Source organism: Humulus lupulus, chromosome 8 (assembly GCF_963169125.1).
Source record: "Humulus lupulus chromosome 8, drHumLupu1.1, whole genome shotgun sequence".
Classification (NCBI taxonomy): Eukaryota; Viridiplantae; Streptophyta; class Magnoliopsida; order Rosales; family Cannabaceae; genus Humulus; species Humulus lupulus.
The window spans coordinates 147636976-147653004 of record NC_084800.1 but is presented as its reverse complement, the minus strand read 5'-3'; the positions used below and the strand labels follow the sequence as shown (position 1 = coordinate 147653004).

General features: G+C 39.5%; 1 long non-coding RNA gene across 1 annotated transcript; it reads right to left on the bottom strand.

Moving 5' to 3' along the window:
* Window positions 1–14064: 14064 nt before the first annotated feature.
* On the bottom strand, window positions 14065–15681 carry LOC133794418 (uncharacterized). Its single transcript, XR_009875204.1, has 3 exons — window positions 15544–15681; window positions 15375–15443; window positions 14065–14267 (listed from the first exon to the last, which is right to left on the bottom strand). It is a non-coding gene; the product is annotated as an uncharacterized LOC133794418 (long non-coding RNA).
* Between the last annotated feature and the right edge of the window lie 348 nt (window positions 15682–16029).

Sequence of the window (16029 nt, the reverse complement as noted above, 5' to 3'; positions counted from 1 at the left end):
AAAGAGGGTTAGCCACGTTGTATGGCTAATCGCTAGTATATGTAAGATTCTATTTTAGAATCACTCGTAAAGACATGTTTAGTCCATTTTTAATACGAGATTATAAGGGACTGTGCGCAGCCAGTCATTCTTGCCAACCTTTGTAAATTTATATTTACAAGTATTTGTTCATTACATGTGTTGTTTCGATGTATTACAAGTATTACTTTTTCACCCGAGCAGAAATGTTCGAACAAGTCATGGTCAAGGCAAGTGACCAAGGACCTAAAGCTCCTCGATCACTTAGGGGGCATATAAGGCACATCGATAGCAAAGCGTACCAGGAGGTATGTAAACACATGAACAAAATGAGTGAAAACATGCTAAGGTACTTAGAGTATTGTTCAAAATTTATATTTTGTTAAATCAAGCCAAAGTACTATGCTAAGTTCGGTCATACAGACAAATGTTATAATAAATGAAAATATTATAGCATCATGATGCAATCTTTTACACCGCAAGCATCACTGCTTGGATGTAACTGTTCAAATAAAAGGAAAAGTTTGCTGCCCATGCAGCGAATTCAAAAAAGGTATTGTCTTTACATCACGACCCGTGGGTCGTGTAATCAAAAGAAAGAAAAAATAATAATAAAGCTCAAGAGGCACTGGGAGCAGGAGGGTCTTTATCAGCATTCTGATTAGTCGCGTCCTCAACGACTCCTTCTTCTTTTGCACCAGCAATGCTTGGGGAAGCAGGGATCCTTGCTCTTGCCTCCACTGCAGCCAGTTGAGCAGTGCAACGAGCCAGCTCAGCAGTCCTAACATCATCTGAAAGATAACTGAAGTTGGCGCCCTGATTGTTTTTCCAGAAGTTGTAAAAACACCGTAGCGTCGTCTTCTTATACTTTTCCAGATTCTTGGAGTTGTCAAGCTTCAGCTGCTCCACTTGGCTCTCAAGGGTGGCGATGGCCTCGTCCTTGGACTTGATCTCTTCGCCCAGTCTCTTGACTTCACGATACTGGACTCGGCTGGCCTCCTGATACTCCTCCCTCTGCTTTATTATAGCAGCCTTCGAAGCTTCAGCCTCCGATAGCTTTGTCACCGCGGCATCTCTCTGCTGAACCATTGCCTCCAACTCCTTTGAATGCCTGGCCTCTGCAGCCAAAAGTTCCTCGGTCGCTTTCACCTGGTGCCTCTCGATAGCCTTTGCCTGAGCCTATTCGATGGTGGCTTGGGTGCGGGTACGAGCAGCAGTTGCAGACAGCAAAGCCTGAGGATAGAATATAGAGTTAGAACCTGTTGTAACCCCCGTTGGCCTCCTTCGTGGAGGAGATGCAGGAGGTTGCTACTCGGGAACCCCCTCGGTAGTGGCATCGGCTACCACGGGTCCTCTTGTTTCATGGAGAGGAGCCAGGAGGCCAAACAGCCTCAAGTTTTTATCAGTAACCAGGGACTTGACGCTTTTTTCTGCGTCTGTCATCCTGGCCAATGCATTGGACCTCAACACCATGTCTAGTGTTGGGGTCGGACGTAACCATGGGCCTGAAAAACAAAGTATACTTTAAGAAAGATGAAGGAAATTTCGATGATTGAAAAGTATCGACCAGTAAAATAGCACTTACCTCCTCGAGCGAAGGCCAGGTTGTTGCTGGTCAGGTCCGGCGTAAGGAAGTACTCCTTGCTGTACTGCCCCACGTTTGATATGTGCGTGGTGGCACTCAGGAACGTTCGGTTTGTCTCCTGGTGACAAAGATGGAAGAAACCCGTCTCATACTGTTGTGGGTTGGACTTAAGGTCAAAGAGATAATTGACCTCATGGGGGGTAGGCTCTAGCCAATTTTTAAGTTTGTACAGGATATAGAGTGCGCCCAGCATTCTATATCCATTTGGAGTAATCTGGAAAGGGGCGACATCAAAATAGTCGGCCACCCCCTGATAAAAAGGATGTAGAGGGAGGCTAGCCCCCGCCTCTATGTGATACCGAGACCAAGCACTATATACACCTCCAGGGAGGTTAGCCCTTTGGTCTGCAGAAGGAATTTTGAGGTTGACCCTTGTGAGGGGATACTTCCTGAGATAGTTCGCAAGCATCCTGGGAGTCACAAGGATGGTCGGGGAGATATACCACTCGACATCAGGCAGATTCTGATGCCGAGGGCGGGCTCTAGTTTGGATGTTAGGGTCAGGAGTAGGATTGTTTCGGCCACTGGTCGAAGGAACCCTAGCCTGTGAATCAGGCTGGGCAGGATGGTTTGGACTATCGTCGGATTCAGGTCTTTTCTTGCCTACGGATTTGGAACGAGCCATTTAAGGAGGAGAAGGACGAGGTCTGGACGAGGATCGAGAAAAAGGAATCTCGTGGATTCGGTCAGTCGGTTGTTCTTCACCTTCGAGCAGCTGGGCGAGAAGGTCTTCGTCGATGGGCCGTTCACCTCCCCACAAATCTGGCATCAAGGTCTGCAAACAGAAGAATGGGGAGGTGAGGATAGAGAATTTTTAAAGGCTTTTTAGAGTAGTGCTGGTCGAGTATAAAAGTCAAGCTTTTATACAACAACATTCTAACAAAAAGCTAAATCTTTCTATACGAACAGTTTGAGAAATGGATCACAGGGTGAAAGTACAAAGATTTTCAAAAAAGATTTTTCAACTCCCCTTAGGGCGGGAAAAACCTATTTTCCAACTAGCCTAAAGATTGAATTTTTACTTCGACTTTACGTCCTAAAGGCATGATCCCGACTATTAAACTAACTCGTAACCTTTTTTTCCTACAAGACATTCTACTCACAAGCATCTCAAACCAGAAGCACATGAACTCAAACAGTCAACATACAGAAGCATGCAATATGAAAATTTGAAACATAAAGATTCGAAGACTTACCGGAAAGAAGATCGTTGAGAATGGTAAAGAGTCTTCGGAAGTCAAGGAACTCTCGGACTGAGTCTTGAAATTGCAGAAGAACGGTCTCCGGAGAAGATTAAAGCTCTGGTTTTTAGGGTTTCTTAAGAAGACAATGGCGTGCGTAAAAAGAAAAAGGGAAGTTTGGAGATGTTATATAAGTTTGTCTATGGCATAAAAAATGTGTAATCATCAGTTTCCCTTTTTCGAAGTATGGGGAAGCGAAATAGCCGTTGAATTATTACTGGGGAACCGAAAAGTCATGATTAGACAGGAGTAGGTTGCTTTTTCCAAGAACACACGAAGGGTTCTGACACGTATGGTGGGGTTACCGAAGAGTCGTTCGCTCAAAAGTTTATTTATTGCTCGTAATAAATAAACTTGGGGGGCAAATGTTATCCAAAAAATTGGCATTGATGACGTGGCAAGTAATCCCTGGACACGTGGCTGACACCTGGAAGAGCTCTGCTAGTGTATCGACCAGAAGACGTATTAGAAGCAGTAAGTTGCCCAGTCTTACCTGCGACCAGTCTGGTCGATAGTTCCGCATGAAACGTAATATTACTATACAGATCTTTATAAATCCCAAATTTAACTCACACAGTCTCCTGAGTATCCGATTATTCAGGAGAGAATATCTGTAACAATCTTGTGTAATCCCCCTTGAGCCTATAAATAGAGAAAGATAACTCAAGGAAGGGACTTTTTCCTTTTGAATTATTTGAGACTAGAATAATTCTCCTTGGAATATTGTATTGTTCTTCAGAGGTTAGTGAAATTCATTGAACCCTTGTTCTTTGATCACTCCTTTGATTCTTATATCAATTACAGTCTAAGTGGACGTAGGTCATTACCAGATCCTGGGGCCGAACCACTATAAAATATCATGTTCTTATTACTTTTTGCCATTCGATTCTTGTCAACACATTCATTCACATCAAGCATATTCTGACTCCGTGTTAGTTAACCAAAATCTGGGTCAACAGTACCCAACCTCGTTTAGATTCTATCCCAGAATATCTAGGTGAAACATTTTTCGCGAGCAGATACGATGAAGGTAGGTACAACATGCAGTCTCACTATTTCTGCAATGTAAATATCTCCCATCTTATGTGCCCCATAAATTACCTTGATCGACAAGAAATACGCAAACTTAGTCCGCCTATCTACGATAACCCAAATGGCATCGTGCCCCTTGTGAGTGGTTGGTAGACTTGTCGCAAAGTCCATAGTGAAAATCTCCCACTTCCATTCAAGAATTTCTAGGGGCTACAACAATCTGACAGGTCGTTGTTACTCGGCCTTTGTGTGATGACATGTTAGGCATAGTGTGCCACATATTTTACTGTCTCCTTTTTCATCCCAGGCCACCAAAAATACTTCTTCAAGTCTTGGAACATTTTCGTGTTGCCCGGATGCATGTCGTAAGGAGAATTATGTCCCTCGAAAAAGATCTACTTCTTGATTTCATCATCATCTGAAACACATATTTTACCATTGAACCCCAGTACTCCATCGTCGGAGATATGGAATCCTGGTCGCACCTCCTTCCTCACTTCGTACATCAGTCTTTGTACTCAATGATCGACTAACTGCCCCCATTTTATAGCTTCCATAATTGTAGGCTTGAAAGAGAGGTTAGCCAATTGACCGAATACTATCTCCAAATCCAAGGTAGCAAGGTCGGCATGTTACTCTTGCGAAATCTCTTTCACTGTCATCACGTAAGCCCTTGGTGGTCGACTCAACGCATCTACCACCTTGTTTGCATTTCCTAGGTAGTAAAGAATGTCACAGTCATAGCGTTGAGCACCTCCATCCATCAACGCTGTCTCAAATTCAATTCCTTCTGAGTGAAGAAATACTCCAGGCTTTTGTGATCAATGTAGATGTCGTAGTGTATCCCACATAGGTAATGCCTCCATATTTTCAGTTCAAAAATCACCACTGCCAACTCCAAGTCATGAGTGGGATAGTTCTTCTCGTAATTGTTTAGCTGTCGAGAAGCATAAGCAATTACTTTTCTGTGCTGCATGAGCACTATTCCCAACCCTTGGTTTGAGGCGTCACTATAAATCGTATATCCCTCTGTGCCGTTAAGAATTGTCAGCAGTGGGGCAGTCGTCAATCTCATTTTTAGCTCCTGAAATCTTTTCTCGCACTTGTCAGTCTATTCATACTTGATGTTTTTGTGGGTGGGGCGGTCATTGGTGGGATATTTAGGAAAATCATTCCACAAATCGCTGGTATTATCTCGCTAACCCAAGAAAACTTCTAACCTCATGAGCTTTTTCCAGAGGTTTCCATTGGTTAACAGCGTCTATCTTGGTGGGACCTACCAAAATTCCATCTCCAGACGCCATGTGTCCATGAAAACTAAATTTCTCTTGCCAGAATGCGCACTTTGAAAACCTTTGTGTAAAGCTTTTCATCTTGCAGATGATGGAGAACCAGTTCCAGATGTGTTGCATGCTCTTCTTGGCTTTTCGAGTATATTAGAATATTGTCAATGAACAGAACGACCAACTTATCCAAATACTCGTGAAATACGTAATTCATGAGACCCATGAATACTGCAGGCGAATTGGTTAGTCCAAAGGATATCACTAAGAACTCGTAGTGACCTTGAGCTGATGGTAGCCTGATCACAGGTCTATTATGGAGAATACCTACGCTCCTTCCAGTTTATCAAAAAGATCATCGATCCTGGGCAATGGATATCGGTTCTTGATTGTCACTTTGTTCATCTCCCGATAGTCAATGCAAATTCTCATTGAGCCATCTTTCTTCTTCACAAATAAGATCAGGGCTCCCCATGGAGAATGGATTGGCCTTATGAACTTCGTGTCCAGTAACTCTTACAATTATGTTTACAACTCCTTGAGTTCAGCTGGCGCCATCCTGTAAGGAATCTATGGGATTGGCGTAGTTCCCAAATTTAGCTCTATCTCAAACATGATCTCTCAGTCTGGTGGAATCTCTAGAAGATCTACGGGAAATATGTCAGGAAACTTGCACACAACAGGTACATCAGAAGGTTGTTGACCCATCTCTTTATCCTTATCCACTATGCTTCTCAAAAAACTGAGGCATCTGTCACTCAACATTTTTCTCACCTTCGTGGAAAAAATCATGCGGTACTTCTTCTCTCTTGATGTACCCTTGATCTCGAATGGGTCTTCTCCCTCTGTGGTGAAGACCACTTTTCTACACTTACAATTGAAAATGGCTCCATATTTGGTTAACCAATCCATCCCAAATATGAATTCGTATTCATGTAGGTCCATGACTAACATATCCACTGTCAACTCACGACCTTCTACCCAAAATGGTACAGTTCTAACCCATGTTCGCACCAGCATATCCTCTCTCGAAGGAAAGGATACCCAGAAAATAGTAGGCATAGGATCAGGCATTCTATTTAATATTATGCAAATACAAAAGAATGCAATCCACCAGTGTCCATTAATGCATATGTCGAGGTTTGGGTTATAGAAATCTGACCTAAGTGCATAAACTCGAGGTGGAGCTCCAATTTGTATTTCCTAGTCATTTCTATTGCCCTTGGCTGTCATTTGAAACTCTTTAGCAAAGTCCCTTGGCTTTCAACAGTTATAACATACCCCACACTCACCTCGATGTCGTCGATTACACTTGTTGCACAGTGGCCATTGGTTAAACTCACGTCTCGGCTGTTTGTTTGGACTAGCCATTGCCTAATTGGGAGGTCCTCCTTTTCTTTTTTTATCTCCCCTGGCATTCGGCCTTGAGCCTCTTGGATTGTTTGTCCTCCTAGAGTTCTAGCCGAACCTTAGGTTGAACTTTCCTCTTGGCCCATTCTGATTGGCCTGAAACTATATGAGGTTATTGGGAGTGTACCTCCTGTCTTCGTTCTTCTGTTGTTCTGGTTTGTCCAACATGATCCAAGACTCTTGGCAAAGAGCCTATTCCACAACTTCGACATACATTTCTAGGCTAGTCCTACCAGTGTCTACACACTTGGCAATGTCTTAGTCCAGGCCCTTTATGATACTCCAAATCTTTATCTTTTTGGTGTTCACTTGGTTCTTTCCGAACCTAGACAACTCGTCGAATTTTTCAACATATTCTTGCACGCTCGATGTTCCCTGCTTTAGATTTGTGAACTCATTCACTTTGTTCTTGATCACTACCTTACTGAATTACTTGGCATTGAACAAGGTCAAGAACTCTGACAATTCAATCTCGGCAACATTATGCCCTTTCATGGAATGTCCCATCAGATGCGGGCATGTTTTCTCAGTATATAGGTCACGCAAACTACCTTCTCTCTCTCTCGATAGTTCCAATGAAGTCGATGATCCTTTCCAAGATAGTGATCCTTTCATCTGCCACTGATGGGTTAAGGGTCCCCTCGAACGTAGGTGGATTCTTGTTGTCGAACCTTTTTGAGAAAGGTTTTGCTGGGGAGCTCTTGGTACTTCTACTGGCGATATAGATTGCTTAACGAAAATTTCTAGATGAGGGTTTCATTCTTCATTTTTTCAGGTGGTATTTTGTTTTTTGCAGGTGGTACTTCGTTGTCTTGAGTGTTATTAGGTGGCATGGGGAGTCATCCAAAAATGATATTAAACCTTTCAGCTTGGAGGGTACCAAAGACCTCCTGTCTCTTTTGCGCTCTTTCAATTTGGGCACCCTGCATCTCCACTAGCCTTTTCAGATTATTCATCTGCTCGACTATCTTGCAAACTCTAGCAGCTTGGGTTGGAGCTCTAGCGGCAAGCGCATTCTAAGCTCTAGCAACAGGTGCGGCCTGGCCCCAGCCCCCCTTCCTCTTTGAGCTCTTGTCCTTGCCATTTGTTTGATTTAATATCAAAAAGCTCTAAAGTGCATAAATGAGATAAGTTAATACCAAGACAGATAGTTACTTAAGATCATATTTAAGCATGCCAAACATATCAAGCACAACAAGCAATCAACACTTATTTTTAACAAAACTTAGCAACTTTACTTCATAACTTATACTATATACAACAAAGTTTTATGTTTGGGTTGGCCATTCCAAGGGATTCACAAAATTAGCCTTAAAAAGCAGACTTATATCCCTGCTAGACCAGTTACTTATTTTCTTAAACATATGCAAGGTAGGCACATAATTCTAAAGTAGGTGGGTTCCAAACACCTATGTAGCCCCTAACACCTAGTCGGTGTCACTATTGGCGGCCATATCTGAGCTCTCCTCGGGATCTTCCTCGGGATCTTTTCTGGGGTCCTATCTGAAACTCTGTTCAGAGTCCTCATCAGATTGATCCATGGGATCTTCCTTTGTCTGGTCCATCGACTCCTCATAGGAAAGTTCCCCGTCGCCGAGGTCCTTGTCAGCCACTTCCTCCCCTTGCGGGTTCTCAGCTCCAAATATACAAAAGTCCTACAACCTAGTACGTTTGTAAAGTCTTTACCAAGAGTATCAAGAAGACTCTCACAGCAAAACCTAATCTATACTATCCATCAACATATCAAGCTCATCAGTCTACTCGGGATCCTTCTCTGGCTCTACCGCCCTGCCTTGAAGTATGCTATCAACCATAGAGATAGGGCGATCCATGGCCCAAATGTTAGCTCGATCTGCATACGGAAGTCATCCCACTTGTCGCGAACCAGCCGCCAACGTCTTTGATGAAACCATATCTGTACTGAGCCTCTCAGACAAGTACTGACATATTGCACTTTCTATCACTTAGGTGTGTTGGCCCTATCAAAGAATTATGCCATGTAATGCGTCCATTGCCAAATGACACGCCGATTTCATTGATCATACTCGAAGTGTCAAGAATTCTCAACATTAAATAGTCAATAGTAATCGATCCTAGGCGTAGGGATCATGGGTAAGTTCTCTGTCATAGGGTCACGTATCTCAGATATATCAGCCATAACCTAAAATTTATAGCATCGAGGTAAATAATGGAATTTTAAGGAAAGAATATGAAAAGATGGTACTTACAGTGACTGCCAATTTATCTTTGCAAAATGTACATGTGGGTTGTCTATAAAACTATCTCAACTCGAGCTCTGATACAATCTATAACATCCCAAATTTTTTATAGTCGATAATGCAAAAATATAAATGTTTTCATTTAACAAGATGTCTCAAAAACTAGTATAAAAAAAACTCTTTAAAGTCGTATGGCCATACATAATATTTAGTACAAACATAGACTATGAAAATAAAACTGAGCCATGTTTATGAAAATAAAAACAACATTTGCAAAAACAAAATAACTTTCCAAAAGGTCGGCCCACATGTACATCCACAAAGTAGACTCCAATACTCACTGCTCTGCTTAGCCCTTGTTCTTACCTAAAACAGGGAACAACTAGGTAAGTGAAAATCTTAGTAAGTTCAACTTTAAATGTAACGCCCTGGGTAACCAAGACCCTTACACTATGTGTTTACAATAGTGCAAGACTTGCTAATCAAGTCATTTAAACAAACTGTGAATCTAGAGTCATCAATTGATCAGGAATAAAAGATTTTGGTCATAAATAAGTTATTTTCGTTAAAAATGAAAGTTTAATACATAGACTCTCAAAACAGGGTTTGGATGACATATTTACAAAATTACAGAAGTTATAAACAACTCCATCCACTCTAATGGCAAAATACGCACTTTAGGTTTCCGTCCCTGTACAATCCCTCAACCGTGGTGGCTGAGCAGCTGACAATGTACACCTCGCCCCCAAAGCTCTCCAACTCATGGTTGAATCTACATACCCTTGCCTTTACCTGCACCACGCAGCACCCGTGAGCCGAGGCCCAGCAAGAAAACATAATAACATAGCATGATCAATATCAATAACTAGATATTAAACAACACATAATCAAGAATTCAGCAATTGTTAACATTCACCTACTTAGTGAATACCATCGACAAACTAACAATTAGTCATCCAGATAATCAACATATCATAATTATCAGATTACAACAACAATCATGATCATAATCAACAATTCATTTCCATCATTACACAATATTTAGGGTCGGCACCCTTAGGCCACTCCCTCTGTTTAACCCACTGTCTTCGGCTCACTTAGGCCGCCCCTAGTGTAATACCCACTGACTCCGGCTAGCTTAACCGAGCTCAGTGATTAATAAGTTGTCCTCGGCTACCAGTGTCCGAGCCGCGCCATGTGCGCAAATATTATTTACGGCACCCTTAGGCCGTTTATCATATGTCCCATGCCATAATACCATCTATGATATCATATACAGATATAGGGAGCCCTTAGTCCCATCACAATCACATAATAATGCATACAAATATAGGGAACACTTAGTCCCAACCTAACCACATAATCGGCTGTAGTTCTCTTTCCTTTAGTTTTCGCTAGCTCATTCAATTTGATCCTCAAGCACGATCCCGTTTGAACCTTAGCGCGCACCTAGTCATAGCCATAGATCAGAATCATCACCAAACTTCAAATCCAAGACCTAGCCTTGGGACCAATCCCGAGTCCCCGAGAAGCCCTAATTCCACCAAACGGGGTGGTGGAATCAAACCTCTTTCTAAGAACAAGGTAGCGCTACTACTACAAAATTGTACTTAGACGACGTGCATGAGATGACGTTTGTAGTAAAATTGTTGTGTCATGTAAAAAATATAAATGACACAACAGTCACTCACAAATTGTTGTGCCATGCAAATTAAAACTCACATGAAACGACAACTCTAATGAGACTATTGTAACATGCCTATTTTTAACATGAGACAACATTTCTACTTAAACTGTTGTCTAATGCAATACAACTTTTCTAATCAAGTACTAATTTAATTTTTATTTTTTAATATATTTTATGTAAATATATTAATAAAAAGTATTAATTAATAATTTTCAACACACAATAGCTACAAGTTAAAGAATGAGTTTTGTTTTTAAATGAGTTATTCAAATAATTGTTTAAATTTTTAATACTTTTTTGTAATATTAATTGCTGATTGAATTACTTATTATATATTTAATAAAAAAATATTTCTTTTATTAAAAATTCATTAATGATGGTATTGTTTGGTAAAACTTATAAAAATAGTTTTTTATTTAGTTAATTAAAAATTTGACAATTAAACATAAAACAGTGATTGGTAACTTTATTTTTCTTTATTATTTATAAAATTTTTAATTAAAATTCATTAAATTTGAAAATATAATTTTTTCACTTTTAATTTGTTTTTTAAACCATTTCGACTTTTTGTTTCTTTTTTTTTCTCTTCTTCAAATCAACACCTCATTTCATATTGTTAAACAACAAATAAAAATAAAAGTTATCAAACGTGTTTATTGTTTTTAAAAACAAAAAATAATAAACGCTTTTGATAACTTTTATTTTTATTTTTGATTTAACAATATGAAGTGTTGATTTGAAGAATAGAAGAAAAAAAGAAAGGAAAAGTCGAAAACGGTTTAAAAAAAATTGGAAAGTGAAAAAATTCTATTTTCAAAATTTAATAAATTTTAATTAAAATTTTAAAAAATAACAAATAAAAATAAAGTTACCATACACATTTTATGTTTAATTGTTAAGTTTTTAATTAATTAAATAAAAACTTTTTTACCAAACAATATAAATTTTTTACCAATTAAACACAACCATAATTATTAAAAATTAATAGTATTAATTTTATTTTTTTCTTATAAAACTAATAAAAACTATTTTTTTAAAAACAGATAATTTTTTTCTCTTCCTTACTTTTTTTAAAGAATGACTTATTTCTAGGTTAATCGTGACCCCCTCCACCTCCGTTCGACAACCCCGCGCGCAGCACCTCCTCCGTGACGGCACCCCCCGCCTCCGTTCGACAACCCGGACAACACCACAAGATAGTAGCACAGCCGTCATTCGACCCCAGGACAGCAACCCCGCTATTGTTCGACATCCACAACAGCTCGTGTGACTGGAGTCAACCTCTCTTCTCCGGCGACTGGTTTCCTCCTTCTCAGGTGACAACACCTCAGGTGCACGACAGATTCCCCAGGTATAGACCTCCGCCCTCTCTCATATTTCCCTTTTCTTTATTTTTTTTCCTCTCAAAGTTCAAACTCCCAAAAATTCTTCTCAACTTTCTTTCTTCTAATTTCTGGGATTGAATATTTAGAATGTGGAATTGGATCTTTTGTAGAATTTTGTTTTGTTAAATCTTACCTTGATTTGTTTATAAAACTATAGAAACTGTCTTGTATTGAAGAAGAGATACTATTGGTTAGATTGTAACGTGGGGTTAAAACATTCTTAAAAGATCACTTTCATTGATAATTGGGGTTTTGGTTTTATTAGAATTCACCTATGATTTCCTAACTGGGCTTGGTTATGATGGTAATTATGCCTAACTGGCACTGCAGATGATGTCTAATCTAGAGTTATTGAAGATGGCCTCTGAAGGCATGAAGAACTTGAGGCCTGAAGACCTGAAGAATGCAGCAGAACAGTTGAAGCATACCCATCTAGAGGAGATGGCTGAGATTGGAGAGAAGATGGCTAACTCAACGCCTAAAGAGATAGCAGCTATGCATACACGTCTTGATGCCCATATCACTTATAAATTGAATGGAGTTCAAATGCTAAAGAAACAGGTTTGTTTCTTCTTATCTTTTGCTTTTGCATTTTGAGAAATTTTTAATGTTAACATTGAGATTCTTAATTTTTTTGGCTGAGTAAGCATTGCATTAAGTTGGCCACCTACACGATGAAAGATAGTATCCCTAAGCTTAAGTTTTGTTCTCAATACATATTGAACGTTAAATTCATTAACTTTTGTTTTATTGACTTAGAGGGTAGCGTGGATTTTGTCATTTGTAGTGCTGCCAAAAGTAAATGAACTATTTTATTTTTTGGTACACAAACTTTATTAATAGTTACTAGCACCACAGGATATTAGCATTCTTAACTTTCGTTTTGATAAACAGGGAGCAGAAAGTACTTAAAAGGGAAAGAATACCCCATTATTATAGTTATAGGATATGTATACCTGAGACCTTTAGATTAGGAACCTATTTGCCAAACTTGCTTGTGGTTCCCTTTAGAGATGAAAGGAAAACCTTCAGTAATTTATAGGGAATTTTTTTCATTGCTTTCTGTAGAGATGAGGCCTATGCAAGTTGGCTAGATGCCTCAACTAAAACAACTACCTTCCATAAGCTTTAACCCTCTTACTGATAGGAAAGTTGTGACCCAGATCCTATATAGTAGTTTCGTTTATAGCTTAAATTTTTTTATTAGTGTGACTTAGAGGATGGGCAGTTTTTTATTTTTTGTTTCTTATAATGATACTCCTCTACTATTTCTGATTTTCTGAACATGGAATAAAGAGTGGATTAGAGAGTTAGAATGAAATGAAGAATGCGTAAACTGACGATTTGATTATCAATCTCTGTTTTTCCACATTAAGACCGATTTATATGTTTCTTAAAAGTTTGACAAACTCAAAGAAACTACATACTGATGAAAGGGCCACATGTTTCATTAAAGGACCCTTAAAATATTATCTTTATTTATACCTTTGCTTGAGAGACATTATATTAAGAAAAAGATGGCGAAAAAGGTGTGCTAAAAAAGAGAAAAATACTTTTTTTCTTCTTCTTTTTAATCTCTAAAGTCTTGAAAAAAAATCTTAAGTAGATCATTTTGTCTACAATGTTTTTAAACAACTACTGTTAATTTTAGGAATCTTAATTATATCACTTGATCTGCAATGTTCTTACTAGTAGAGAAATAACTGCTTTCAATCTTAGAAAATCTTAACTATATCACTTGATCTACAATGTTTCTGCTTCTAGAGGGGAAAAAATCAAATACTGTCTTTAGAAAACTCTTACCCACAATTCAATTTAATTTATCATTTTTTCTTGATTAAGGACTGTTTAGAACATCAATGATCAGCCATTCGATTATATAGTGGAACAAATATTTTATAAAGTGTTTGTAGATTCCCCTAGTCTATCTTCATTGTTTTCATTCACACTTGTTTTGCATATAATTTGGCAGGGAAATGAGCTTCCTAGCTGTAATGCCCTACTACCTTAGAGTTGTTACTAAGTGAGTTTAAAATGTGCAATTAACCCGCTCAGCAAGATTTTTAGAACAAAAGTGTGATTAAACAAAAAGACAATGCTGTAATCTTTAAAAGTACCCCATTTCATTTAAAAGTTCCAAGAGTTTAACATTTGGGATCCCAAAACGGGGTTTGTAAAATATTTACAATTCAAAATAGATTTACAAATGACTAATTATCAAAAACATAGTTTAATATAGCCATTTCTCAAAATGCCCCCAACCAAAGCAGTCGGGTAGGCCAAACATGTACGCGCCGCCCCCACGCTCTCCGTACTCATGACTGGTGGACTTTCTCTTTGCCTTTACCTGCAACACAGAGCACCCGTGAGCTGAAGCCCAGAAAGAAAACTCATACAACACATAACATATGCATATCACACAATCACTATAGCAGATAACTCATAGTTAATCAGACAACCCATAAGATTTAAACACATATACGGCCATGCCGTCCCAGAAGCGTTACCAAAGCCTGGGTTCTCGGTCCACATCCTAGGGATATCCCATGTATCCATTGGGGTCTCACCCTAACCACAAGAACTCCATGTGCCAAGTGATATTCCTGGCCCCATTGCCGTTCTCAGCCTTCGCCGTTCTCGGCTCCTTTGCCGTTCACGCTACTATATCCACACATATAGCATACTTAAATAGCATTCAAGCATATAATAACTCAAACAAAACTACATTCTAACAATAACACAATCTTGGGCCGTGCCCTGCAACAACACTATGGGCCTATGCCTTGCTCTACGGGTGTTACAGTTTTCTTACCTGTATCCCGAGCTTCACAATGCCCAAAGCCTCGAGCACGGTCCTCTATCCCAAGCCTCTCAGAAGACCTAGTCACAACACATATAACACATCCTTTAATACTAACCAATCCAAAACCACTTCTCGGGACCAATCCCACACTCTCGGAATCCCCAAATTCCTAAAACAATACATTGGAAACATCCCCCGAACCCCCGGAGCAAAAGCCCAAAATTGTAAAATTCCTTGTTCTGAAAATAGCCTAGCGCCGCGGCGCTGCCCTTGAGGGCTGCGATGCCCAGCAAGTCAAAGAGCATCCCCCAACCAAGAAGCAGCCTCGCGCCGCGGCGCCCCTTCGCAAACCCAGAAATTTTGGTTTTCCCATGCGTTTTTCCCAAGCCTAAACACCTCCAACTCAACCCAAACACATATCTAAACCCCAAAACCAATTTAAAACCCCAGATAAACCATCTAACAACCTTTAAACATCATCCACAAGTATAGATACATAATCACTTCCATAAATCACACTTGATTCCAAATTTCAATAGTTCAAACCAGTAAGTTTAGAAATTCAGACCAAAGCCTACAAAAACCTAAACCATACTTCAAATTCCTTAAGCCACAACAGAAACAAACTTCATAATTGCACAGAATCCTTACCTCAAGTAGAGAATTCATCCTTAAGCTCCCTTGATTCCAGCTCCAAGCTATGCCCTCTGATTTCACAAGCTGAATTCCCAAACAAGCCAGCCACAAACCATCTTTCAATTCCAACCTAAATTCTATAGAAACTTACTAAAAACACAGAGATTCCAAAGATGAAACTTACCTCTGACCAATCTCGATTCTTGTTTGGCTTCAATTGCTTCAAATCACCTTGATTCCTCTCCTAAATCTCAGAATTCTCAACTCCCTTCCTTTCTTCCTTTTTGCCCTTAATTCTCTTTTTCTTTCAGCACAATCTGAATTGCCCAAGTGAAATAACGTGAATGATCTTTGCCTTAGGTGAAGTAATCTAAATCCCTGCCAAAAGACTACTTTGCCCTTCCATTTATTTCCCCTTCTAACTAAACCTCAAGGCCCTTTCTGTTATTCCTACTTTCTTACTATTCTACCACCTCTTTCATCTAAACTTGTTACTCTCAGCAGTTACTAATGGTTACTCAGGTTACTCAATCACCAATAACCATTAACCACTAATTCTAAACTCAAATTACAAAATTTCCGAAGTACCCCTAGGCTCCTCCCGAGTAGGGTATAAAATCCCGTTGTGACTTTTAAGTTTACTAGCTCCCTAGGATCGTCTCGGCACGTG